This window comes from Poecile atricapillus, chromosome 2 (assembly GCF_030490865.1).
Source record: "Poecile atricapillus isolate bPoeAtr1 chromosome 2, bPoeAtr1.hap1, whole genome shotgun sequence".
In the NCBI taxonomy this organism is placed as follows: domain Eukaryota; kingdom Metazoa; phylum Chordata; class Aves; order Passeriformes; family Paridae; genus Poecile; species Poecile atricapillus.
This window is the reverse complement of record NC_081250.1, coordinates 25,257,046-25,284,998: the sequence shown is the minus strand read 5'-3', so window position 1 is coordinate 25,284,998 and position 27,953 is coordinate 25,257,046.

Below are 27,953 nucleotides of genomic sequence, written 5' to 3'. Positions count from 1 at the left end.
ATCCTGGTGCAAATGGGCTCTTGCTGGGGCCAGCTCTGCCCCAGTGAGCACTGGTTTCCCAGGTGGTGGTTTGGAGGCTTCAATTCACCTCACCTGGCATTCAAAGCACTGGAATTAGAGGTGTTTTAACTTCTCTTTGCAGTATGCAGCCTGGTGCCTTTCTTTGTGTCATTATTCCACCACAACAGGAACATTTTCATTGTAAATAGCCCTATTTCTGAGGAAGAAAACTGGGGCCCTTTAGGAAGAAAATTGTTGTTTTACTAAAAACACATGTGAAATGTCATGATTTCTCATTTTTTCACCACCAAATTACCATTTTGTGTGACACACAACAAAACCAGAACATATGTATGGGTGTGAAAATGGGTAATAACACAGCAGAAAAAATGTAGTGAATGTTCTCAGCGATTTTTCAAGACCCTGCTCTTTTTAACAGAGTAGCTCTAGTACACATTAAACTAATATGCAATATGTATTTGATTTCCATAACGTCCTTGTTGACAGCAAAGGCAGCTAATTAGTGTAATTGATATTTGTATTTACTTGGCTGTTCTCTTGTGTAATTTTGGAGAATGGCTGCTCATGCTTGTTATCCAAGTGCTGGGTGTGAGGACCAACCATGACAGTGGCATTAGGCGTTTTAGGGTTGGGCGTGGACACCAGGAGGATTCAGTGAGCCTGCAAAGCCCTGGTTTGTCACTGTCACTATCATGACAAATGGGCGCTTCATGGGCTCAAGCTCAAAATCTCCCATTGTCCACCCCAGCCACCAGCCCCACATGGCCCTACTTCATTCCTGTGGCCACTGTCCAGGGGCTGCAGCTTGGAAACTAATTTTTGAAGCCTGGAAATGCTCATTTCCAAGCAGATGCTTATTTCCCAACAGAAGCTTAATTTTCATTAATTTTTTTTTTTTTCAGGTTCTGGCTACCAAATGTTATTTGTAATGAGCTGCAAGGCTACAAAGGTGGTACCAGCAAGGCAACAAATCGCTGCATGACAGTATTACTTACTGTAGCAAGAAACAGCTTTTCTCTGTGACCGCATTTCTAATTGGGCTGTAAGAAATAGCATTAGAGCAGTGGTGGATGAGAAGAATCATATTTGTATGAGGCTCATGGCTTGCTGTGGCTCATCCAGATACCACTTTACAACTTCAGTCATCAAATCAGCAGAACCACAACAGGCTCTGGTACAAGCCAAAGGGGGAAAGTGCCATTGTAAAACTGAATACAGCTGCTTCCATAATAGAACTAATTGCATATTGCATCGCAGAGCTAAATTAGTAGTGAAAACAGTTATAAAACCAACAGACAGTGAAACATGACTCACCAAGCAATTGCTGCCAGTTTGGCGAATTCTCATTGGCCCCAGTTCAACAGCCCACACCTGCATTTTCTGAATAGTAAATATATAATAAGGCATAATTACTAGAAAAATACACAGCACTCTAAATGTGACAACACACTACTTGTTTATTGGGATAGTGAATAGTATATAATAAGTTTGACCCAAAGTACTTCTGAGCCACCTGGGGTCAGAGCACAGAGAGGAGACAGACAGCGCAATCCTGAACCGTGTGAGGCAGGAGAGGTTATCTGTAACATAGCCGATGGCTGCTTCCAACTGAAGTGGTACAAACCTCCCTGTGCTACTAAATCAAAGGAGAGTAAATAGGAAGAAAACATAAACAATAATCACTGTTTTAAAGAACCCAGATATTTATAGCCTGGCTTAAAAATTCAAGCTGCAATCACTTGGGATGTCTCAGCTGACTTTACTCACAGTTACAGCTCCCTCAATAAAAAACAGATGTAGAAAGTGAACTTCATCTGTTTCTTCTGCTTATGGTTCCTTTCTCCCCTCTCTTTCCAGGGGGTTTTGTGACTGTGCTGCCCACAGCTCTGTGTGAGAGATGGAAATCAGGCCCAGGGCATGGGGAGTGAGGTGTGAGGAGTGTGAGGTGTGTGAGGAGTGTGAGGAGTGTGAGGAGTGTGAGGTGTGTGAGGTGTGTGAGGTATGAGAGGTGTGTGAGGTGTGAGAGGTGTGTGAGAAGTGTGAGGAGTGTGAGGTGTGTGAGAAGGGTGAGGAGTGTGAGGTGTGTGAGGAGTGTGAAGTGTGTGAGAAGGGTGAGGAGTGTGAGGTGTGTGAGGAGTGTGAGGAGTGTGAGGAGTGTGAGGTGTGCAATGCAAGCTCTCTCCACTGCAGACCTCGGATCTGGTGCTGTCTGCCAAAGATAAACCCCTGCTCAGGCTCCGAGGGTGGCAGTACGTGGGCACTGCTCCAGGCTCAGCAGTGACTCCCAGTTTGAACAGTGATTTTGAAGGACATTGAAATATTTGGGCCCTGCTTTCCCTCTCTCCCGTGAAATTCCTTCCTCACCGATTTCTGCAGAGCGTAGGTGGAAAATCTTAGGTTTACCTCCATCTTTATCAGACAAAAGACACTGCAATGCTCCACCTGCTTCCTTCAAAGTCTGTTTTTACACCTGTCTACAGACATAATGGGGGAACTGCTCTAGAACAGGCACATTAGCATTTTTTGCCTCACCTTCAGGGCAGCAGCTATTACTGAAAAAGAAATACAGACATCCAAATTAATTTTGCATTTCCACTAGTGCTTCTACATGTAGTTCACAGAAATAATTTCTGTCCTACATCTCAGCTTTCAGAGGTGCTGGAATCTCTGAAAGCTGAGGAATCCCTGAGCTGCTTCAGACTCATGAGTAGTGTGACTGTAATTAGGTCATTTCATGTCTCACGTCACTTGATGAGCAGCTAGCAGGACTAGCCTCACATGGGGAGGAAAAACTTGGTTTGGGTGCCTTGAAGAAGCAGCTCTTCCTGCTTTCAGAAGTCTGATATGGCATCACTGCCTCGAACTAACTTGTGTTATTCTGTTTTTCACTCCCATGAGGACTTGAAACTTTTGCTTGAGCAGACAAAAATCTTCACTATTTCAAGTTAAGCTGAATAACTGAAGTTATTCCCTTTAGTAGAAAAAAGAGTTTTTCCTGTGCTTCCAGGACAGTGTGTGCTCCAGCTGAAATATCTGGCTGCTAGTAGGAGCAGAAGAGCACCCCGACATTGCTGGGCTCTGGGTCTCCAAACAAGCCACTCACTGTGCATCTCCTTCCTTCATCTTGTGATGCCTCTCACCACATTCCTTATGGAGAACAAGAGGTGTGGGTAGGGTGTCCCTTAAGCTGGACATGGTTGGTGCTGCTTCACGGGCTTGAGGACCATCTGGAATCGGAGTTTAATTACTTGACAGGGCACAGTACATTTTGCAGTACATCACATTTCTGCCATGACTTAAAAAAAAAAATTAAAAAATCTATTTCAGTTGTGTAAAAATCAAAAGCAGGTATAAAGTCAAAGGCTCCGAGTCTTCCATAAGAAAATACTAACCTGCATAAAGGTATATCATTATATACCAGGGATTCCCAAGCATTTCTCCCCTTTCTATCCAGAAATTTTGTCTTGTCAGAATTTTAGAATTTCTAAATTCTAAAATTGTCCATGTTTATCTGGGATTTCCAGGTATCTGGGAATGTTATCAACTGGCAGCCACATTGAATCAGATCTACTTTGCATGTACTGAACTGTATGCAGTCTGGAAATGCCATGCAGGGATAAGACAGATTATTCATGCATGGAATAAAGCAGCTGATTAAAACAATGGGAGATCTATTACTGACACAACAGGGCTAGTATTTCACTCCACATTTTGACAAAATATTTTAGGAAATAGGATTTTGCCCATGATAGTTTAATTTGAAGGAATGATGCGTACAGTAGGTTTTTACTTCTAGAAATCCAGTGTTGCCGCTGAAGATGAATAGATCACACGGACTCAGGTCGAGGTGTGGTGAAAGGAAGAGCCGAGTTTATTTTTCCTCCCAGGATTTATAGGCTTCTGACCATGGCCAGGGATTGGATGGTCAGGATAACACTTTCTCACTGCACTGGCCATGAGAGATGCCCATCACAAGACGTGTAACAGAAAGAATGTACACATATCTATGTTTATAGTTACTGTCCTGGGAAAGTCCTTAGAAAACCATGTCAGCAAGCTCAGAAGCTGAGTTTTCAGGGCGACAATCCAGGTTCAAATTTATGTCGTAGGACTATAGATCTTGTTCTGGTCCCACCTCCCTAAACTGGCTTTTAATTTCCATGCACACAATTTTCAGGAACATAGTCCTGCCCTGGAGAGCTCAGATTAGAGCAAGAAGAGATTTTATAGTTCAAGACTGAAGGCATCAAGAGCACCATATAGAGAGCTGCTCACCTCAAGTTTTATGCTAGCAAGTAGCAGAAGCCTCACACACAGGATCAAAGATTTTCTTAGATCTGAGTTAAAATTGTACTGCCAGGAAGGAAAAAAAAAGAATGGAAGGGAAGGGAAAGAGTGCTTCAAGTTCATGCTTCAAGTTCTCCCTTGGTTTAAGACACTGAGAAATAGCTAAAGCATAAGTGTAGGTCAGCCAGAAGCCTAAATCCAACTAAGATGTTAAGCCATTTGTGTACTGCAGGGGAGAAGCAAGAATGCATAGCAGAAACATTTTTCTTACTGTGTACATTCAATCTGCACATCTTAAACCTGAAAAATTCCTTGTTCATTGTCAGTTTTCTTCCTTCTCTGTGTGCATACAGAAAGTCTGCGTGTGGGGTGCTCGTGCAGATTTAAAGCCACTTTTCTCTGGTGAACTTTTAAGAGCTTAAGTGTAAAACATTATGCAAGCAAGTATTTCTGTGAAGCTTTGGAAGGTATTCAGAAAGCCTTGTTATCGGCTTCTTGTTGGCAGGCTCATTGGTATTGCTTAAAACCCAGTGCCAGCCAGCACTAACAAACAACCTCTTATTCCTCTACCACATCAGTTCCTCAGAACTGAATATTTCTACTCATATGGCAATATTTTAGCAAGCTGTTGAGTTTTACTTCAGTGTAACTTCAGCAACCAAAGAGCTGTACTTCTTCAAAGTTTCAGGGGAATGGAATAAATTTAGGTTAAGTAACGATGATTATTCTAGGCAAAGATTTCCTTCATTTAATCTTCCCATAACCAAAAAATGCAAGCAGAATTACCACTCATTTTTAAAGAAAACTAATGAATTTCCAAGGGAAATTAGAGAATCAGTCCTAAAGCATTTGGATTAGGGAATCTAATTCTGCAGCCTCTATGCATATGAAGCAAAAAGCAGAGTGGATGAGAGCCACATGCTATGTAGTTCCTCAGTCTGGCAGATTTATTTTTCATTCCTCTTCTCTCTGGCCAGCATTCCTGTTTCATTCTCTGCACCCTTCTTGCTCCAGTAAAGTTGTTTTACTCTAATTTCCCTAGGGTTGTTGAAAACCCAGACCTGTATTTAAGCTTTTGCAGAGGTCTGACCAATGTTCCAATGCTTGACTTCTGGTGCCAGGACTTGGCCTCACCTTCAGAAATGATCTGAGTACTCAGTCACCGGCAGGTGAGTCCTGAGTGCACCTTGAATGAGGATACAGTGTCTGCTTTACTGTTGAAAGAGACATTTGCATGCCTACAAAACACACTGCCAAGCACAGGGAACTTCATCTTTCAAAGATTTCCCCATCTCCTTTTAATTTGAAAGCATTCCCAAGGAAAGTCAACAAACTGAGACCAGATGTATCTTCTCTGGCAGTGCTGGGGGGCTGCCCAAGTTCTGAAACTGCCATGTTTTTAATTGTCTTACAATGGGGCAGCACCCAGGAATGCAGGGTGTGGTGGTGGGATCCAGCACCATCCTGGCAGGAACAGCAGAGTGGTGGCTCCTCAGCAAACTGTCTCAGGAGCTGTGGCATTGGGAGGTCCACATTTTTTTTACCTCTCTGTCTCACAGTTGCTTAGTTTAAAAGGTAAAACTCTTTTCTGTCTCTGACTTTCAGTCCCCCAGACTTCAGACATGCAGTAGGAAACCAGTGAATGATGTTTTACAACAACTGCACGTCTGAGGGACACTACTACCACCAAGTCTCCTTTGTTTTCCTATAGCACCTCTGCAGCAAGTCCATCCTGCCTGTACAAACTCCAAACTGAGCAGTTGTCTTCAGACAATTAATATTTGATTATTTTGGTATCACTGCTGGACCAGCCAGTCTTTCCTCAGTTACAAGTCAGTTTGACTCTAGAAAGGGTAGAAAGGTAGTGAGGACTAAAGGACATGGAGGAGGGATTTCTGCCATGCTGAAGAACCAACCATCCTTCTCCTACAAAAGCAATGTAAGGATCAGATAAGGATCAGATAGTAACATATCTGGCAGAAAGAGAGGGCAAGGGGAGAAGGAGGAGGCTCTTTTTTGCTGTGTTACTGGACAAGGTCCCAGAGGTCTGGTTTTAGTTCACCACCAGACCTAGGGTTGCCTGGATGTTGTTTAGGATTTCTTCATTTTGTACCAACCCTTTCCACAGACTTGGTTGTGACATGAGTAGCTCTACCTCAGCCCCCAAACTGCCAAGCAGCACTGCTCCTCCACCTCCTGAGCTCCTGTGCCACCTTGTCTATTCAAATCATAATGAGTTTGAGGAAAAAATATGCTTTGGGCAGAATCAGTGTGCCAGATTTGTCTTTGAGATGGGATCTGCAGGTCTGTCTTTGACAGGTATCGTGTGTCAATACACAATACCCTGCCCCTTCCAAAATGTTGAAGTATTGGAGGGAGGTGATGGGACTGAGGATGAGAAGCCAGGGATCTCAAGGAGCTCTATACCTGCCACCAAGGAAACTGCAAACTGCAGCCAGAAGATATTTGTAATGTCATTTCAAAGGGATGGTCAGATTCCCAGAAATTTGCTTCTCTTCAGAGACATTTTCCAGACAGGAGAACACGGCAGGATCCTTCTAATAAACTGTTCCTGCAAATTACGTGCCCAGCTCCTCCATGTGTGCCTGTGTGCACACATTGGGCACTGTTATGAGTGTCTTTTTTAGGGATATCTCAGGCTGCATCATGAATCCCTGAAATATGATGTTGAAACACAAATTCTGGAAACCAGGAAAAAACCAGAAATGGATGCAAACACAATTAGAATGTATGGTGTGCCGTCTGCATCTTTAATAAATGTTTGTCTGCAATGAAATACAATTAACATGTAAGATAATGCAGTTTACCTCATTTAGCTCTTCACTGGTTTATAAACAAATTCTGCCAGTTAACTGTCCTTGTTAAGCAGATGCGCTCACCATACATGAGCTAAAACACACCGCAGACTGCAAACTGGAACAGGTGCAGGGATTATAATAGAATGATGAATTTGTCAATTTACCAGCTCCACACATTGACAACAAAGAATGCATTTTATTTAAAACACTCAACATTGAAAAGCAGTTCTTTTCCCTAGTCTAAGGAGTCCAAGGTGAAGGGAAAAACATGCAATAAAACTTCATAATGCATTCTAACTTCTAATGCTGGTGAAGAAGGTTATTTCAGATAAATTCTATGTCCTCTGTACTAATTAAGGAGGCCAATTATGCCATCGATTTTGAAATGGAAGGATTACTGGAGAACATAAGGAGAGCTTCTGACTACTCTAAGGAGGTGCTGTGAGCAAGGAAGATGTGTTAGAGAGGAAGCTGCTGAGGGAGAGGGCTGTGCATAGCATGGGACAACCTCCAGAGCAGACAGACTGCTTATGGTAATATTCACATCACAGTTGATTACAAAGTTGGTTTTGTGTTTACCCAAATTACCATCCAGTCTGATTTCCACAGCATCCTGTAACCAAACAGTGTTCATAGGCACCTCTCCTGTTCAGCCACACCAACAAAGATAACAGCTCTAAGTACCAATTTGCATCTTTGAACACCTAAATATCTGCAAATCTGGGCTCTTGTGCTTAAATTCTCAACATCCTGTCAATGCTTCATGCTCAATCTTGCTCAGAAGCATCTTGAAGGACAGTCATCTATTGTCAAAAATGTCTTCTTGAACCTCATGCCTTTGCTTTGTAATTATAGCTCATACCAGAACATATTAATTGTTGTTAATTCTTTCATCAGTCTCTATGATTTCACTTGGTTCTCCAAGAACAATTCTGTTCAGGTGAAGTTTTTTTCATTTTTGCTTTCCAGCTAGGGCTGGATCCTCACCCAAAATAAATGAAGTTGAAGGAGCTAAGCCAACATACATTTCTAGGGAACATCATGCCTATATTGTGAATAACAGCTGAAATGTTACTATTCTCAGCTACTTTTTCAAACAAATTATGCTAGGTTTAAGTGTAGATAATGAAAGCCTGGAATCAGCCTTGGTGTAAAAGGGTAAAAACTCCTTTGACAGCAAGAATGCTACATTTGGTTACCCCACAGCTGAATTTAGCCCAGCCAGTTCAGCTTGGCATTATCAGTGGGAAGATGTGGCTGTGAGTTCATGAAATGTCACAGCCTTATAGCTATAAAGGTGACACTTTAAATTGTCTTAAAGAATAAGTGTGCATTTAATTTACATTTAACAGGATGGTTACTGTATATCATTTAAATACTAAATCAGTCAGAGGTTTAGTACATGCACTAAGGTTAAAGAGTTACAGCAACTGGGGAGAATGGGCCAATTCACCTCTGATGAAAGGGTGTTGGCTCAGTGGAGCTGCAAAAGGGAGCGTTTTGGCTCTTTTGTTTAGTTTTTCAGAATCTTTCAGCACAGAACATTGAAGAAGCCTGAGACAAACTAAACACTTTCTTGCTCATGTTTCCATCTACATGGTAAACCTAAAGAAAAATAATTGTTCCCAAAGGCTGACTTTTCTACTGCTGACACAGTTGGTTGCCCAAAATTGTGGCTATATTCTTCAATTCCGCTTCAGCTGCTGATGCACCTTTTAAAACTGCCTATCTTCGTCCTAAAGGCACAGGATAAACAGCCAGAGATACAAAGGGGTTTGTGGGTTGTTTTCTTGTGTGGGGGAGTGGTGGGAGTAGGGCAGCAGGAAAGCAAATTTTTCATTTTAAAATGTCAAAGTATAAAAAGTGATCATTCCAGAATAAAGCAAACCCCAAAGCATTTCTCAGAAATGGAAATAGTTGATTGATATGCATGTTTCACTGTTTCAGTTTTTTAACTTAATAATATATCATTTGATTTTATTTTAATATCTATTTTATTACAGCAAGAAATGAAAATTATTATAAAAGTCATCTTTCTGTGAAATGGAAATGCTGTGTTCTTTGAGGATAGAAAGATTTATTTTTCTCTCTTATATTTGAAAACAGATTCTCATCAAAGGTCAGAAATTTCTGCAAAATATTTTTGCCTTTGACAGTTTTAGTCAGGGAAACAGGTTTGTAAAAGATTGCCACTAGCTTTAGCAAGCAGAGCATTATCAGTACACAAGCTAATTGCCTACATGCACACAGAGGATGGATGTTTGAGTGAAATTGTGCCCACAGGTACTTTAACTTATGGCTGGAATTTCTATTCTATGCAGAAATGTTCTTCTTCCCTTTACCTCCCTCCTTGCCAGATTTCAAATGTTGCTGGATATCAAAGGAAAAAATGGAGAGGAAGTGAAAAACATCCTTTTCTCCTTTTAAAGGCAAATGTCATGGCTCTGTATTTAAATTATTTCTCGCTAAGGAATTAAAGGCTGACAATTGCTATTCGTGCACAAAACAGCTGTTGTTCTACTCCACTTGCATCATTTTAGCAAGAAATGAGAAATGTACCTTTACAGTTTTTGAAAGTGTGTACCAAAATCTCAGGAACAAAAACGTGACAGTAGGATCTTCTGTCTAAAGGAGACAATGGAAAATTCTCAGTGCTTAAACACAGATGAAACAAGCTACTTTGGGGCTACTGGCTGTTTGTTTATGTTTTACATCTTTAGACAGAGGCCATACTTTCTTTGTAAATCTGAATTTTGCTTTGACACCTACCTTTACTGCTGTATGTGACAAAAAGTGTATAACAGAGAACAAGCTCAAACTCTTGGCATTGAAGTGAAAATTGTCATCAATTGAAAGTATGTTAGAGGCAGTTTTACTGATGAAACATTAAGTCTAGGATGTGTTTGATTAGTGCTTCTTTTCTATACCTTTGGATTTACAGGAGATAGTAATAATCCCATCAGCCACTGTTAAAAATCTTGACCATCTTAAAGTTGAGGATTGAGCAAGACAATGGAGGCTCCACTAAAGCCACTGAGAAAGCACACGCAGTCACTTCACTGGAGCCAAAGTTTCATCTGAAGTTTGGTTCAGACTGATCTCTAACACTACATCTTCTACGGCAGCTTGACAAGTAAGGCTGCATTTTTTCTATTTATAGGATAAAGACTAAAGTAAAAGCACTTAATGCACATAGCATTGGGAAATGATATATTAAACAGAAGAGGTTTTTTTAAACTCTTTTGGCCTTGAACCATAATAGAAAGTTTGGGAAAACAGTGCATTTACATACAAGATGGTATTTTTTGTATTCTTTGGGGATTTAAGATCCAAAAGTCATATTTAATTTGCCAGCTGGAGAAAAAATCCTTTGGTTATTGAAAGTTACTTAAAGTCACTCCTGCTCTGTAGTGCCTGCAATGCTCACGCTTTTATTTGATGCTATGTGGAAAGTCTTTTAAAGTGGTTTACCTTGACTAGATTGATTGTCTTTATATATATACATACATATATACGTGTAACTCTGAATATACATATGAATACAAAAACAAATAAGACACAAACTATTTTCTCTTAACTAACCCAGAGAAACTGTGGGGTTGCCTGAGACTGCAAATCACAAGTTCTGTGTATGGTAAATAGTTTTTCCCCAGCATGATCTGGAGATCATCAACATTTGATGAACCCCTACATTGTTTGGCAGCTCACCCCATGTTCAGTGCTGTCTCTGTGACTCTCACTGTGCTTCCCAGGCAGTAATTGTTCATTAGGCAACACCTCACCACTGCAAGGCAGATAACTGCTACAGAAAGGCCTTGGCAGAAGGTTTAAGTGCCTTGTGTGCAGTGGCAAACAGGGGCAGTGTCCAAGTTGGAGCCCAGAGCTCTCCCTTCTCATCCCTACCTTCAGTCCTTAGACCTTCCAGTGCCAAGAAAGAAGATGGATAATGTGGTAAACTTCTTCCTTAGTAACTTATTCTGAATTTTTGAGCTTGTGTATCTTGGTAAGTAGCTGTCAAATTAAACAAAATAGGAGTGGAGGAGGAAGCATTAGATGTCAGAGCCCAACTTAGTCTGCTTTCATTTAGCCTAGTTCATGCACTGACATTTTCAGACAATGCATTCAATTTTTTTATTCTAGAAATGAAAAAGCATATTTTCCTCTTTCAGCCTGTGACCTCGTCTTCTGCTGATGACTTCAGTCATTGTTTGCAATAGTCAAACCCCTGGGGCAGACAACAGAGTGATTCATTGGTACTTGGGGCACTTGGATTTATAGACCACTAAACAGACTGAAATTATTCTTACTTGACTCTTGCATGAGACAGTCTTCAAAACTAGAAATGTTGCCAAACCGAAGCCCTAGATCCAGATTCAGATTTCAGTGGGCAGTGCAACCTGTTTCCATAGCAGGATGAGATGTATAGCAAACTTTTGGAAAGATCTCTGTTATGATTAGCCAAATTTACGAGCATCCACTTATGAAGGAACTCACCGCTATGTAAATACTAGACAGCTTTACTGACAATTAAGTCAAAGCATGGTGTAAATCTCAGCCAACATATATATTCTACACAGACCATAAATTATTACTCAAAAAATGGTACTGGCTTAAGATGTTGGAGTGCTCCCTGCCAGCAGCTGCTGACCTCTGTAAATTGTCACCCTCCCTGGTGGCAGTTTATCTGGGCACTCCCTCACCCACTTCATCAGCAGCTTTGCTTTTCTGGCTCCTGCAGCCACACCTGGCACTAGAGTAGTCTTAAACAAAGGGCAAGCTTTGGTAGCTCAGAGCAGTGGGGTGGGTGACCATTCTACAATACTGACAGGGTGCCAGGAGCACCATCCCATCTTTGAAGTCCCATCTTCTGGGTGATATCCACTAACTTGTTAATGAGAGAAGGCTAAAGCCAGGATTATGTACTCAGCTTCACCCAAATCTGAGCCAGCACTGGTTTTCATTTTGCAAACCAGGACCTGACAGGTGAGGATTTGCAAATCCAGATCTCCTTTGATTTTTTTCTTTAATAAAGATAGGTCAAATGTAGAACTCATTGCTACCTATGAGGAAAATTTTGAACTAAATTGGAATTAGCCTGACCTCCCTTCTGGATTCAACTTTGCAAAACCAACCTCTGACAGACAAGCTCTTGTGAAACCCAAATATCTCCAGTTTGGTCATTTCTGCTATGCATATTTCAATAGCTCTTTGCCAGCTACAGTGCTTATGATAATAAGAATAACAGAAACCAAAGTGAAACCACAAGTTAAGCTGCTTATTATATAATTTAATTAGACTCCACTGCACTTTCTCTTCCAATTCCCAACTTACAAGGGTTGAATTGTTAGGTACATTTTTCACATTGGGATTCTGAAGAGTTTATTTTGACCTGGCAAATGATTTTAAGTCTGAGGAAAAGCAGGTCGAGCAGTGGTGAAATAAAATAGGAAGTATGCAGTTTCTTCTCACCAAGCCTGGTATCTGCCTGACTCCAGCACACAAAGAGCTGGTGTGAATTTCAGGTCCTGTGCCTGCCTTAAATCAAGGCATTTGCAGAAATTAGTCATGACATGGTTTACCCAGTGGTCTTTGCTAAAGGAGCATTTTGGGGGGGGAATTTTTACATCAGATGCTCATAACTTATTGGCTTCATGAGGTCACATGTACCATTGAGTTAGGAAGGAAGCAAAAAACATGTAGTTATTAGCAAGCCCCTCACCTTCTTCCCTCCTTCTCCCTTCCCCCCCTCTCCTCCGCCTTCTTCCCTCTCTTTATGCCTCTGGTATGAGCAGTTTCCTTCACAGTATCTGCTAAACCTGCACAGGCAGGACAAAATGCTCCCTCTTTCTTTCACAATGTAAGGTCCAGTGTTTCCTTTCTGCCTGCACATATATTGATTTATATCCTTTCAAGCCAATTGACTGATTGTCCCATAACACACCATTTAACTTCTGTGTCGCCAGGACATTTGTTGTCTCCCCTTCATTCTTCTTTCCCCCCCACTTTGGCTTTAAAGGCCACATTTTCCAAGAGGGAGACAATCATGAGAAATAATGTTTTTTTGAAAAGGGACTGATTGTCACTGAAACCGATACGTCTGTGTGATAACAAAAACTGTCATTGCCTCACATGGAACATGTGCCCCAGGGACTGGGAAGAACAAAGAGATCCTTAGAGAGGAGCAGCGAGCCATGTGCGTCCTCTCATCTCTGTGGCACCAGGCAGAGCCCACAAGCCATTTTTCTCATACACCACTGGGACAGACAAATGAAGGAAGCATTTGAACGGTTTCCATTTAAGGAAGGAGTTAAATAGTTGAGTCATTCTTTTTCAGCTATATTATTCCTGCTGCAGTTTAGAGCACCCAGACGCTAGAGGAAGGACCAGGGAGAAGATGCCTCCTCTGAATGTTGGGGCTGATCCTGCAGGTCCTCCATTTATTGATAGAAATATCATCTAGGGAATATGGCTTTTTCTCCTGTTCTCTTCCTAAGCACAAGCTCTTCAGTTCTCTGGAGGGAAGAAGGTCACCTTCTTCTCATGTTTGCTTTTTTAGCAGAGTGAAGCCACAAAGAGAACTTTTGTTTCCTGAAGTATTTCCTAGAGAACAGATGAGAGCAATATTCTGAGTTTGTGGATGGCAAATGTCAAGCTTTCTGCCATCTGTTTAATCAACTGATCTGCTGCTATCTGCCAGCTATTAGCTGTTAATTCACTTTACTTTATCAGCTGCACAGTGTCACCACTCACATCCTTTATGTCACTTTTCTCTATTATCATGAGATGCAAAATGAATAAGCTGCAAAATAACTGCAATCACATTTGAAAATGAGCCCTAAACAAAATTAAATAACACTGGCTGAGCTGATCAATGATCACTATTAAGGCTGCGCAATAAAAGGAAACACAGCTCAGCTCTAGTTGAAGACAATAGGACCCTGTGGGCCACTCGGAGGTTAGCAACTTTTCCCTCTGAGGGATTTTGTAGGCATTCATTCCATCAGCTGTACTTTCTCCAGTTTACATGATAGTAAAATGTGATAGTACGATGTGACTGAGCTCACAGACCAAGACGTGCCAGGTCTGTCTGCAGAAGTTTTGCATATCAAAGCTGAGGGGACAGGGAGATACTGCTGGCTTGCCTAGGCTGAGCTGCAGATACAGTATTAAAGTGAAGCTCAGATAAGTCTCAGGTTCTCGTACCTCATGAAGTGTGTCATGGTACCGAGGTATAGATACCATCAGAGGCTTTGTGGCTGCTTTAAACAGAAAGTACCTGTTGCCATTTCTGCTGCTGGATAGTGTAACTCATACTTTTACTGCTGCTGACGGTCCACCGGGCAAAAAAATAAAAAAAATCTTAGGAACTACTGAGGACAATTAAGCTTTCTAAATTTGCTTTCTTACAGCTGAATCTTATAAATGACAGGACATGAAATAAACTATCTATTTGATTGACAATGAGTTGGATCCCCTAAGTTTTCAAATTCCCAAATACTCTTCATGGACCATTACTTCAGTTGGCTTCTAGTTTATGAGAAGGATCTGGAATCCCAATACCTTTGAGAATTGGAACTAAATGAGTATTATCAGGTGTGAAGCAGCAATTTCATATAGACACATAAGGGAAAAGAATTCTTCAGCAAACTTGTTGCTCCTCATATTTTCTCATATGGCAAAATCTCCAAGAGGATATTATGGCTCATTATAAGATTGTATGTAAAATGAAACATAATCCTGCACTTCTTATTTTCTACACTGCAAACCCCAAGGTTAAATTATGATAATGTTCAGAAGCAGCAGTTGCTTATTGTTGTCAAAAGGCATAAATCAAAAAGGTTTATGTTCTGCTGAGAACAATATAACAAATGATATCTATGTAGGGGGTTAAACCCAGGGATCTGAAACATGTGCACTAGGAGAAAAGGACAGCATGAAAGGTCTTTGCACCTGTGTTTGTACAGAATGCTGGAAGGTGTTCATCTAGAGCAGTCACAGAAAATCTTTCCAATGGGCAACCCAAACCCACAATAAAAATTATTTAATAAAATCAAATAGGAGTTTGTCCATCCAGCCCCATCCTGCTGCTTTGGGGTGTCAGCAGAGCTCACATGGCCACACTGGGGCTGTACTGAAGCTGCCCAGAGCAGCTAGATGGGAGCTCTCGTCTCCCTCTGCAATGCCGCCAGACAAAAGACCATTATTCTGAAAATTTCCATGTTGTAGACAGAAAAACAACAACAAGGCAAGCTGAATGGCCATCAAGAGCAAATAAAACCACAGGGCATATGATGCACTATTGATTTTATCTTTCTCTATTAAAATTGCTTCAGACTGTGTTTGTTTACAAGCGGTATTATCAGATTCAGGTAATGTTAATTATAAAGCAGAGCCAACAGAAGTGTGCTTGCCACAAGGGCTCTCAGGGCACGAGAAAGCTCCCACCCAAAATCCCCAAAGCCATGGTGGGGTGCATACCTGAGAGCTGGAACAAGAAAGGGGAAAGCATAGGATGTTATGTGAGTGAGAATCATTCACATGAGAGATGTTTTGCTTAAATCCAAATGGATGAATCGTATACATTAACAGTTATTAACGGTGAATAATTTTGCATTAGCATAAAGATAATATTTGTTCCAGGTTGTGGGTTTAAAAGCAAATCTAGGTTGCTGCACACAGATGAATAAGACAAACCAGGCTTTGTTTTGTCTCAATACTTAGAGAAAAGAGGGAATCAACTCTGCTGTTGCCTATGGCTGCAGCACCCATATCTGTCTCTTAGCAGGACTTGCTGATTAATGAGTACACAAGCCCAGTCAGAAAGCAGGTTGTGGTGCTGGAGCAATCCAGCTCCCTCCATCAAGCCATTAGGTGATGCCACCAGTGTCCCACCTACTAGTCATGGGTGCATGCCACTCAAAATGGCAATCCTTGCCCTGAAGGGCTCACAGCATCAGAAAGCAGACACAAGTCACACAAAAAAATTTACATGAAAAAGAGCCCAAACCCTTGACTGTTGGAGGTAGGGTCCTCCGAGAGGGCATGGTCCCATTCCACCTGTGCCACCTAGATGTTTCCCTGAGAGTCCAAGGTGAGATGGAGGAAGGTTACGTGTACAGGAACTGGGCTCTATCCTCCTACACACATTTATTTATGAATTTGCACCTATTAAAAAACCCCAACAAACCGCTCCAAGGTTGCTGGCTGGTACTTGCTAATCACAGGTTGACTGATTTTCTTCTTAGATGCGCTTCTGCTCATGTACCTCTCTTTTAAAATCCAGCACCAGGTCTGGTGTTATTGATGTTACCAATTATCCCATACACTTTGTCTTTAGTGGTATCTGCAGATAACACTATCATCTAGCCCTGTGATAGATGGCTATCAACGCCTGTCAGAACGCCTCATGCTGAATCACTCACAGGAGAAGATGCCTGTACTAGCCTCGCTGTGTTATGGTTTCTGAATGACTCTGTGCATGTAAAAGAAGCACCCCTTCAAAACAAGCATCTCGTGTATCTTATAAAAATTACTTCTAAATCTTACATTACCCTTCTAGCTCATCTATTATTTGTGGGGAAGGTTGAGTTTCTTTTTATTCCTGTCTGTCTTCCATTAAACTAAAGAACTCTATAAATCAATAATAACCTTTTAGAGATGAACCTCTTTGTAATTATGTCTCCAAAGCCAGGTAATTGTTTGCATATTTTTATAGAGAAATAAAGAAACATGTGTTCGATATGACCGAAACAGAAAAAAAAAACCAAAGAATAAAAAGGTAATTGAAACTGGTTATCAGAATTAATCACATTCACACTTTTCATCAACATTTTGTATTACTCTTAGACAATTAACTTCTTTTGCACAAGAATCAAATCACTCAATCAAACAACAGTACACACACGGGAGAAGGGAAAGTACAGTCTCTCAATTGGGATCTGATTTGGGTTTTATTACAATATGGTCTTTATTAACGATAATAATCTACAACCTCTGAGTTAAGGGAATGGTTGATTTGAGTCAAATCAATCTTTGTGTATCTCTCTGATGCCTCACTGACATTTCCCAACAGGAAGGGGCTAAGAGCCCAAACGGGAGTGATCTCCGATTAAGAAACAACACAGACATCTTGAAGGCACTTGGTTTGTAGAATAAGATGACAGCAACCAGAGCGCCCTGGGGCACTTTTCCAGGATGCCTACTCCGTGTGTGCCAGCCATCTGGGTTCATTTAAAGTGCCTGTCTCTCGTGTGTGTGTGCGCACACGTGTGTGCGAGGGGAAGGTGGGGAGCTGAGCTGGAGGGGGTGTTTCAGGTTGCAGGCTTCAGTGTGGGCTGTGCTGGGGGCTAAACCCTCCCGCCTGGACCTTCTCAAATCCACCAACATCATCTGCTGGTCCCTCCAGAGGAGCAATTTCAGCAGGACCAGCTGCAGGGGGTATGTTTAGCATATCTTTTATTCAAAGTGAAAGATGTTAAGCAGGAAATTTCAGGAGCCCTCTTGTTCAGAGAAAGAGAAAGAGAAAGGAGGATCAGGGGAAGAAAATAGAAACTGGAAAACATCCATGAAATTAGTCCCAATCATTGCCTATGCCGAGCATTTCCTGACAAGCTGTCTGTCATATATTTGCAGAAGGTTATGCAAAAGTCTCTGTTGCCAGTAGCACATCCACATGAGTAATGTGAAAACTCAGCTACCAGTGCTTCAGAAACTGCATCCACCAACGAGTTTTATTTGGAATTAATTTTTAAAAGGAGCATAATAATTTTTGAAGGGAGAACTCACACAGGATACGGCCAGCAGACAGCTTCAAGCCATATATTTCCTCTCCTTATTACCCTGGATTTTGCAGCACAAGTGTATCAGTCTGAACAGGCGTGCTACCCCACTCCCTCCCCTCTCAGGCAGTTCAGCAGGGGCAAATAAGCTTTGATGTGGCTGGGAGACTCCTAAGGAACTGCAGAACAAGGAGAGATGGGAGGACTTGAACTCTGCAGCCCGACAAGAATGGCAAATAGGCAGAAATTCAGCAAGACTAAGTCAGTTCTGAAGATACAAAAACATATATATACAGATATATAGATACAGAAAATCCCAGGGAAAAAATCCAAGCAGGTTTACAGCATGCTGGACTGAGTAGCATGACACCAGCATGAAAGAAGTATGTTCATATACTGAACATACAGGATTGAATATATAACAGAATGAGAATTTATTTTTTCTTTGTGCTTTTATGCATTAAATTGCAATAGAAATTAAATAAATGATACAATTTTGATAGTGAATTTTTAGATTTTAATTTTAAATGTTTAATTTTAAAATCCACAAATTAATTCTAGAATTTTCAGACTGGTTTCTTTGAATTTAGTGATTTTGTCTTCACTACTCACACTCTAAGGGCTGAATTTAAGAAATACCATGCTGGGAAGATGTAGAGTTGTGACAGTAGCTATAGCTACAGACTTTGTGGCACAAAGAAATGACCTAGCTCCATGCAAAAGCAGCCCAACTTTATGTATTCCAACAGACAAAGCCTATTAATATCCCAATAGATAAAGCACCTGCAGATAAAGAACAGCGCTGCAGCTCTTCCCAGAAAAGGAGGGTGTTTCTTGGTCAAAATTTTATTGTCTTTGTGTTTGTGCTGATTGCATCCCTAGGTACCAGATGTTCCAGTTTCAGGTGAGATCTGCAGCTGGTGGCAATGGTTTCACAGGCAGGTCTCTGCTTCTGTCTGGGTCAGTCTTGACATGTTCTGTGGGATAGGTGAACAAGAGAAAACATCCAGCTCCTGCTACCCTTTAGCACTCTGGTTGATCGGGAGATCCACTGATCTCACCACATCTGCAGAGGCACAGAGAGGCCACTCTTCCCATGTCTGGGCTCTCAGTAGACATCTCATAACAGCCTCAACTCACCAAATTGCTCATAAGCAGCTGTATTATGTACTGACTCCCAGCAAAATATGGTCAAAGAAAATGGTAGCATAACTAAATGTCCTCCTGCAAGGACATCACAGTAAGGCTGTATTTGTGCATTCAGGTTTATATGCGTGCATTTTCTGTGTGAGCCAACATGAAGAAATGAATGAGGGAGGATGTAGCCAGATGGGACTTTGCCACGTTTGCTGAGACGTGTCCAACTTTTTGAAGCAAGAAGGTAAGTCAAGAAAAGCATTGGGGAATTACCTCCTGATCTCATCTGTATCCTCTGACACCATGTAGATGAGGAGAAGGGCCAGCTACCTCCATCTGAGCAAAATCCAACAGGAGAGCAGATTGGATTAATTCAGCTGACCATTCCTCAGGCTAACTTATTATTCTTTCAATGTTAATGTCTTGCATTTTTATATGACCTTTTTATAAGTCTTTTAGGAAGCAAAAGCCTGATTTTTTTGGTGCAGTATAAAGATAAGAAACAGTTCTTGCTCCACAAAAAGTGTGTGGAGCTAATAGCCACACATTAGAAACAGTAATTGTGAAAGAGACACAAAGGAAGAACCAGATACAGCACACAGGTCTTTGCAGTACTTTTTCTCTGGTGTATCAGCTAGACCATATTGAATAGCCCATGAAAAAATAAATATGTTTGGAATGAAGTGGTGTTAAGAGAAAAATTGCAAATTCATTCCCTGAGTAGCCCCTCTGAAGCTGGTGGAGTTGCCCTAGGGATGAATTTGGTCAGGTATATGTCAACTGGCCATGAGACATAATTTGAACTTCTACCTTTGCCAAATGAGCGAATACATACGCACACCATTTATTGCCAGTTCTGTTGGTTTAAGAGGTGCTCTGTGTTTCAGAGCTAACATTTGTACCACTTGTTGCTGTGGTTGTCTCCTATTAACACAGCAAATAGCTAATGAAAATCTATGGCCTTGGAAAAAACCAGCTCATAAGTTAGGACTTTTAAATAAGTCTGCCTGACATGTACACACAGCATGGTACCCTGCTACTTTCTGTTTTATTCAGTCAGCCCATTTATAAGGACACAAAATCATGGGGTACAAAGGTTGCAAGGAATTTTTTTTTTTTTCCGTGAGGAAACAAGCCTGGCTCAACTGCAAACAGCTCATGCTCTATTTAAAGTCAGGCATATTCATTTCTCATGCCAGAGAACCCGATTCATCCAGGGCGTAACTCCACAAACACCAACAAACTTCTACTAGAGAATAATTTAGTCGAAAGTTCTCTAAAATCTTGCTTAATTTATACATGTTTCAGTTTGGCTTTAAAGCCATTAGTTTCCACCACCTTCCCCCAGGACCAGGTGCTCCTGTGCTGGCTCCCTCAGCAGAGCACAGAGGGAGATGGCTGAAAGCTATTTCCTTTCCCAGACTTTCTTCCTCAGGGCTCCTGTTCTGCAGAAAGTCTGACACCAACCTGCCTATGATAACAGTGTGACCCATCCAGCAGTCACGTGTGTCCCCAGTTTTGGGCAGGAATTTTTTGAGATCACACTTCCTCCAAGGAAGCTAAATTACTTCTTAATAAAAAGGTGACAGCTCTTACATAGAGCTGTCCATTTAGTACAGTTTTGCATTGCCCCATGTGCAAGGGTGCATTTCTGTGAAGCAAAAATAAACTGTATAAAGTTCATCTTAGCAACAGCTCCCTGTGGTGCACCAGGGACTAAATTAGCCTATAACATTTAAACATCAAAAAAAGTGGATTTTCTGAAGCATCCTTTATGCTTTCTTTAATCTTCAATATAACATGTCCATCTCTCAGCAGGAAATTTATGTTCACCCTAAAGATGCTTCTAATATATGATGTGAAAGCATGGTGCACTGACAAGGGGATTGTACCCCAGCTATAATCACCAGACTTTCCCTAATGGGACCTATATGGGTCAGATTTGCAGAGGCTCCTCCCAGAATAATTAAAGCATTGAGCTGTTAGGATTTTTTAAACAAGGTTTCTGGCCTTTTACAAAGCATGTGTGCTATATATCCTTAAATGTGACATGTTTTCCTCAAGGAGTTCCTTGTCAAGAATCTTTGTATTTAATAGTGGGTGATGATGAGAACATGCCCTAAATGAAACGTAATTGAAAATGAGATTATGTAACTTTACTTCCTCCATAAGTAGACTTTCCCTTGACATATTGTAGTCAGGGTTTGCATTGAAGTCTTCAGTGTTAAGCAAACTGACAATACAAAATTTCTTTAAGAAATTAAAAAAAACCCACTGAGATCTGATTAACATCTGCTGGTCTTCTGCAGCAGGAGGAAACAGAGCTGTGTTCCAGAGGAATAAACTTAAAAGAATAAAATCCAGTGGGTGATGAATTTTAAAAAAAGAGTTAGTTTAAAGTGAAAATCCTGATGTCACTCAAATAAATCAGACATCAACACAAACAAGCTTTAATTTACTAATTACCCTATTGGTTGTCAAATAAAATTTTAGTCATTCTTAGTACAGCTGCACATGCTCCTCTTGAAGGAAATTGACAGAATTTTTGTTTTATTAAAGCCTGCTAAACCAAATATGTTTTTTACATCCAGGCATGAGAATGAGGCAATATTTTGCTTGAACATTTCCATGCCCTTCCAGCAGGCAAAACACCATGTCTGATTAACTGATTCTCAGTGAGACCTCAATAAGTTTGGCTGGCAATTCCTCTTCAAACCAAAAAGTAAGAGTAAATTTACTATTTTAGAGAATGCAAGAGTACCTACATTTTAAATGTCCATATGTTGTCTAAACAATAATGGAGTTTGTTGCCTACAAAACACCAACTTCCAAAAGCATTATAGAAATGGTGCACTACTCTTTTACAATGAACTGGATTCTTTTTTAACTTGGCCTGTGATTCCACAAGTGATATTATTCCTGAAAAAATCTGTCCGTGGGGCAGTCCCTTTTAAATTATTTTTTTAACTCTTCGAGACTTGCAATTTATGGTGCTGAGTGCTGAGCAAAAAAGTATTATTTTCTCTTGCAAAAGTGACAGAAGTTACTATCAGTGAGCAGTTTTACTCACCATATTTATCTAGCCTGCTAGGTTTAGTTGGATCAGCTGGGGTTTTGCTCATACAACTTCTTTCTGAAAATGATGCTGATATCTGCTCCGTTTTCCCCATCTTTGCCAGGTGAATAGCACTTCTGTCCTTGAGGGCAGACCACGTGTGAACGAAATGATCAGTAAAAGTAATTACAGTATCAACAGGAGCAAAGCTTCTGCCAATGCTGCTTCTCCAATCTCAATTTTCAGTTAAACGAAATCACCTTATAAAGTGTCTGGGGACGAGATTTAGGCATCTGATATTAGAAATGGAGATCAGAAATATCTTTTTGCTGGGGGCAGTCCCCTCTGGCCATGTATTTAACATTCATCCAGGAGGAAGGAGACGTCAGTTGGAGTAAAGCTGTTGCTCCCACTGTGCTCTAAAAGTTATGACAATGCACTTACAGGAATCACAGCAGTGGTTGAATGGCCAAGGAGAGGAAAGAAATAAAACAGCTGTTGATCTTTGAGCCAAACAAATAAACATAAACAAACATAAAATGATGCTGCCACAGATTTCTGACTCATAACCTGTACCTAAGAGGCTGCGATATAGGGGTCAAGCCTACATGAGAGTGAGCTGGGCTCTGATCTGAGCACAGGTGCACCAGGTTACATGGAAAGAAGAGGCAGCTCTGATAGCAAGGGTCACTGTCCTACTTCCCTCTCCTTGGGGCAGCTAAATGTGGACAAAAATTCTTCCCGATAAAGTAGATTTGCACACCTGCATGTCTGAACACTGCAAAAGATGAGTAGAATGACCTTTATGTTTAGGAAGGGCTTCTTATGAATATGTTTTCATCTGCTTAGGTAGGTTTGTTCACCAGAGTTTCATTGGGGTTTAGGACAGTCAACAAAGCAGAATTTTCCTTATATGAGAACTAAAGAGACCCCTATCAAATATTCCTTAGTAAACTAGTAATTCCACCGGTGTGTACCCTTTTCCTTGCATTTTGCATGAGACATAATTCTCTGACTCTACCACAGGATGATTTCAGTTTCCTAAAAAGTTGGGTCTGAGGCTTAGAGATGAAGGAGGACACAAGGAGCAGCTGCAGGTGGTGGAGTGCAGCCGTTCCAGCTGTGGCTCCTCATTCCTGGCTAGCTGAATGCCAAGAACGTCCCACTGAGACATTCCATGCACAGAGCCGTCTCTGCACGATAATGTGATAGTAAATACATGTGTGAATGGGGCTGCAAGTGCTGTGAGAGATTAAGAGGCTGTGGAGCTGGTACCTGTTACTGAGAAGTTGGGATCTTCTGTGATCTGGCAGCAGCTTTGACCCTTAATGCTCCAATTTGGGTAAACAGGACACCACTCTAATGGCTCAAATAACTCCAGACAGCATGAGATTGATCTGCAGAGGCACAGTTCAACATGAAGGGCTGGGACAACCTCTGTCCTCAGACTCCACACCAGGACTATGACAAGTTTGACTTCAGCCTGACAACGGGGGGCAAGGGGCAGTGTCAATGTGCCCAGGGCTCTTCTGGTTCTGAGGCTGGCTGGCATGGGATGGCTTGTGTCCGTGCTATTAAACTGTCAGTAACCCCCAGACAATTTGAAAGGCTGAATGATTGATTTCTAGTGCCTGGAAACATTCTTCAGCGCTATTTAATTTATTGGTATGGACAGAGTCAATGTGAACTAACAACCAAGTCCAGACAAGGAGCTGCAGTCCAGCTGTGTAGAAGGAGCATCATCAACTGTCCATAGCCAGGAGGCAAGGGTGGGGAGTTCAGAAGTACTGCTCCAATTTACTATCACATTTCTGGTTTTCTGTGTTTGATATCCCCTATACCAGGAAAATTTTGCTTTCTTGTCCTTTGGGACTCACTGGTTAAGAGTGGAGAAATATTGCCACCTGTGAGTGCTCAGACATATGTGTTCCTTCCATGGGATAGAGACTGAGTCTATAATATCTAAGAAAATGCTTAAACACATACACACCTCCAAGGACTAGATTTTTGCTGAATAGATTTTAGAACAAACACATTTGATATCAGAGAGACAGATTTTTAGTTTCAGTAACAAAGTAGGTTGAAAAACAAGGAAAACCCACTAATCTCCAGCCATATATTAATTTTACTGCACGCAAATACAGTTTGATATATACTGATTGATACATGTTTTAACTAACTGAAGGAAGAATTATGGAAGCAGTGCAGTTTATCAACAATTTTTTTATCACAAAGCTATCAAAGCACTAATATAGTGCTTTCTCCACTCAGATGTAATTTTTCAGCAGTCCCAGTGAAGCTCTCCAGCCTTTTCAGTGAAACTAACACCCAATCTTTTCTTTTATTTGGGCTGGTTTGTTCCTAGGAATCTTATCATGCACATATGCCATTTTCCAGCCTGATTCTCCCTTCTAGTACTCAGCTGGAAGCTCTTCCATCTAAGCCAGGAAGCCATCTACCTACAGGCATGGTGGAAGTGGGCCACAAAGCAGCCGGGATTGGGCAAAACACTGAAGCATTTGAAGAGAAACTGCAAAGAGGAAAATTATATTACTGGCTGAAACTGGGGTGAAAGTTTTTCTGTCTCTCCTTCTGGAGCCTTTTTGTCCAATGTTAGCTCTATTTTTTATGTTTTCCCCTGCACTGCCTTATCCTTGCATCCCTGGGATCCCTTTACTTCTGTCAATGCTTCAATGTCCTGTCCTGCTCTGCACAGTATATTCTTTGCTTTTCTATGTCCCCTGTGCTTCCCAACCCTCATGTAGCCTTAAAGCTTTAGAGAAATTGATGTAAAATTCCTTTTTGTTGCAGGTGGCTCACTTCGTTTTTATGACAGCCGCATTTTCTATTTCTTATCTGCATTTGTATGTAAACATACTTTCAAATTCCCTTTATATAAAAAGGGGGCAGCTAGTACAAATGGCCAGCAGAGCTATTGAAAAGCCACCACAGGACATACATCTATATGAAAGAATACACTGCTTTTTGATACCAGTAGTTGCAAGGTCATTAATGGCGGGAATAGGAGACAAACAGTGTTAATAACAGGCTAGCGAGGAACTGAAGGAGCTTCATGCTTCCTATGGAAGCTTTTAGGATTTTCTTCAAATCCTTCCCCGACAGGAAGGGAACGAGAGGACTGGGAGATTTCTTCTACCCTGGCCGTTTCTTTGGTACACCACAGCCAAAGCAGGATGCCGCAAGGATAAGTGTTTCCTACCTGGCTGATGAACATGTTATACATTGACCATGGTGGCAGTGGAGCTACCTTTTTCTGCCCTCTTCTACCTGCACTCCTCTGAATTCATAGAGGATTTAGATCATATCTTTCAGGGTAATTGCTGAAATCCTCACTCAATGGGGAAAACGGAGTGGTTATGAGAGATTAAGAGGTTGAGAAGGCAACCAAAAATGTTATAGTCTGTTTCTTTTGACACTTCCCCTATTAAAGTTTCATCCTCTCAAGACTCATCCACCTAGGTGGACATGAGTGAGGTGGCTCATTCCCGTGTGACTGTGAATGAGAATTTGGCTCAATGGCATAGTTCATTTTAAAACTTGGGAATAGATTTTTCTCCAACAACAGTACAATTAAGAACAACATCTACTTGGGATCTGGCTTTCATTTCTGCTGTTTACAAGTTTAATTTAGGTTGAGTTAGACCTCTGTGAACTTAAAAATGAGCAATTGCGATCAGCTGTTCATTGACCAGCTGATCAAGAGCTGCTTGCTAAATTAGGAAAGAGGAATAATTAGCTTGTCAACATTTAAACCCCAGAAGTCTGTAGCAAAAGGTTACTTTGAAGGATTCCTATCACCATATTTATTGACCTTTAAACTCTTCATCTCTTCTGTCATTGATGTTTAATCGAGTCACTTAGGCTGTCAGGCTAATAACTAAGATAATGAAGTAGTCTAGGACCTTGGTTTACTGCTTTGTTATTCTAATGCTAATTTTAGAATGCTAAAAATAGGTTCACTAAAAATAAGACATTGTGGGTGGGTTTTTCTCCTAAAACAATTGAGCTTTTGTTACTTCCCTTCCCAAATTATTAGGATACCATTTGATTTTAAAGAGGTTATTTTTCAGTAAAATTTAATTGTAATTTTTGCTGTGAAGGGCTTTGTAAACCAAATTCCTGGGCAGGTTATATTTGAGGAATAAAGAAAGATGGATTTGTTACTTGTTTACAGTTCTATATTGCTAAACATGAAGGGAAAATAACATTTATGCCACAGTAAGTGCACCAGGAAGGTGAATCATTTTATTAAAGGACAATATCTTTAAAAAAAACAAAGTCACTGAAGCAGGAGTGATTGATACTAAAATGTTTTAATAGTATGCTGATTGCATGGAATGTCTGGAAGGACAATTTAGGTTCTTCAGACGTTTACCTGAGCTGCTTTTTTTAACCTTGAGTTGCTCAATTTTTTTTAAGCATGATTTTGTTTAACAAATTTCTGTGTGCACAATACTTGAGCTCCAGATAATGTTGATATGACTGCAACCTCTTTATTTACCCCTTGGTTCCTGGTATACATTTTAACCCTTGCAGCCATTTGTATTTTGGTATAGCTAGCAATATGCATAGATGAAAGCACTGTGCAGGAAAAACACAGTACTAAAACAGATTCTGAGAAGAAAAAGAGAGCACCTACATATGTTTTTAAGAATACTTGCTTGACACATATTTTCACAAACCACTTTATTTTTGGTTTTATATTTTCTATTTGGTTTTATATATTGTTTTTTACCCCAAACAGGAGCCCCATCTATTCAGATACTCTGTCATGCCCAGAATGTTAAATCAATTTATGAGTTTTTGCTTTTCTTTTAAAGTAAAATAACTTTTTTTCTTCAGCCTTCCTTTGGACAATAACATGCCCTTAAGACTTGTAAAAGGTTCTATGAGATGTTAGGCAATAAAAAACATTGAGGGGTGTGTTTTTGGGGAAAATGTATTGAAGACTGTTTAACACATTGGAAAATTGTGTTTCAATGGGATTTTGCTTAATAGGAATAAAAGAAAATAAATTGCTTACATTTTTTATTTTTTTCCCTTCAAGATGTTAGCTCCTCTTCATTTTAAAATCCTCTGTTTGCTGTACCCCATCAGTTTGACCTAGCAGCTTTGCAGCCGTAAGGACACTTGGTTATTTTATTTTGTCTGTAATGGAAGTTATGCAGACAGCCTTAGATGTGTCCTATAGCCTGACCAGTTTCCTGGATTATTATCTTGGAGGGCACAGCTGATTGTGTTAAATAGGAGGAATGATGCTACCACTACTCCCTGAGCCTGTTGAAATCTCTCCCTGTCTCTCCTAGCCCCCTACTGACTCGTGTTTTAATGCTGTGTGCTCTGTCTAGTAGAAACAACTCCTCCAGGCTGAAACAGGATCAGTTTTATTTGTCTGGTAACTACTGTGTTAAGGGATCACACAAACAACAGTCATGTCTTTGAGACTGGTTACATTATTTACTGCACTTTCATATGAGGCTTAAACCTGGGGGCTCCTTTAGTGTTAAATAATTCAGAACAACTGCTATGATCTGGCATGGCTTATACCATCTTCTGGGGTACATCTTTCTTCTTGTGGATGCCTGGCTTTGAATGAGATGAGATTTCACTTCTAGTGAAAAGTCTTGGAATTTCTTTGTGATTACTCCAGGCCAAGAAGGCTGTCAAAGGTTTCATTGAGAAAAAAGACTTTTACCCAAATAAACTAAATCACACTGACCTCTTTCAAAGAGGCATCCTACCAAAAGTGCATTCTCCTGCATCACCGTACCTTCTGACCATACTTCCCTCCAGCATTGGCTGGAGCACCTGTTAAAGCTGAAAGGCAGCATGGAG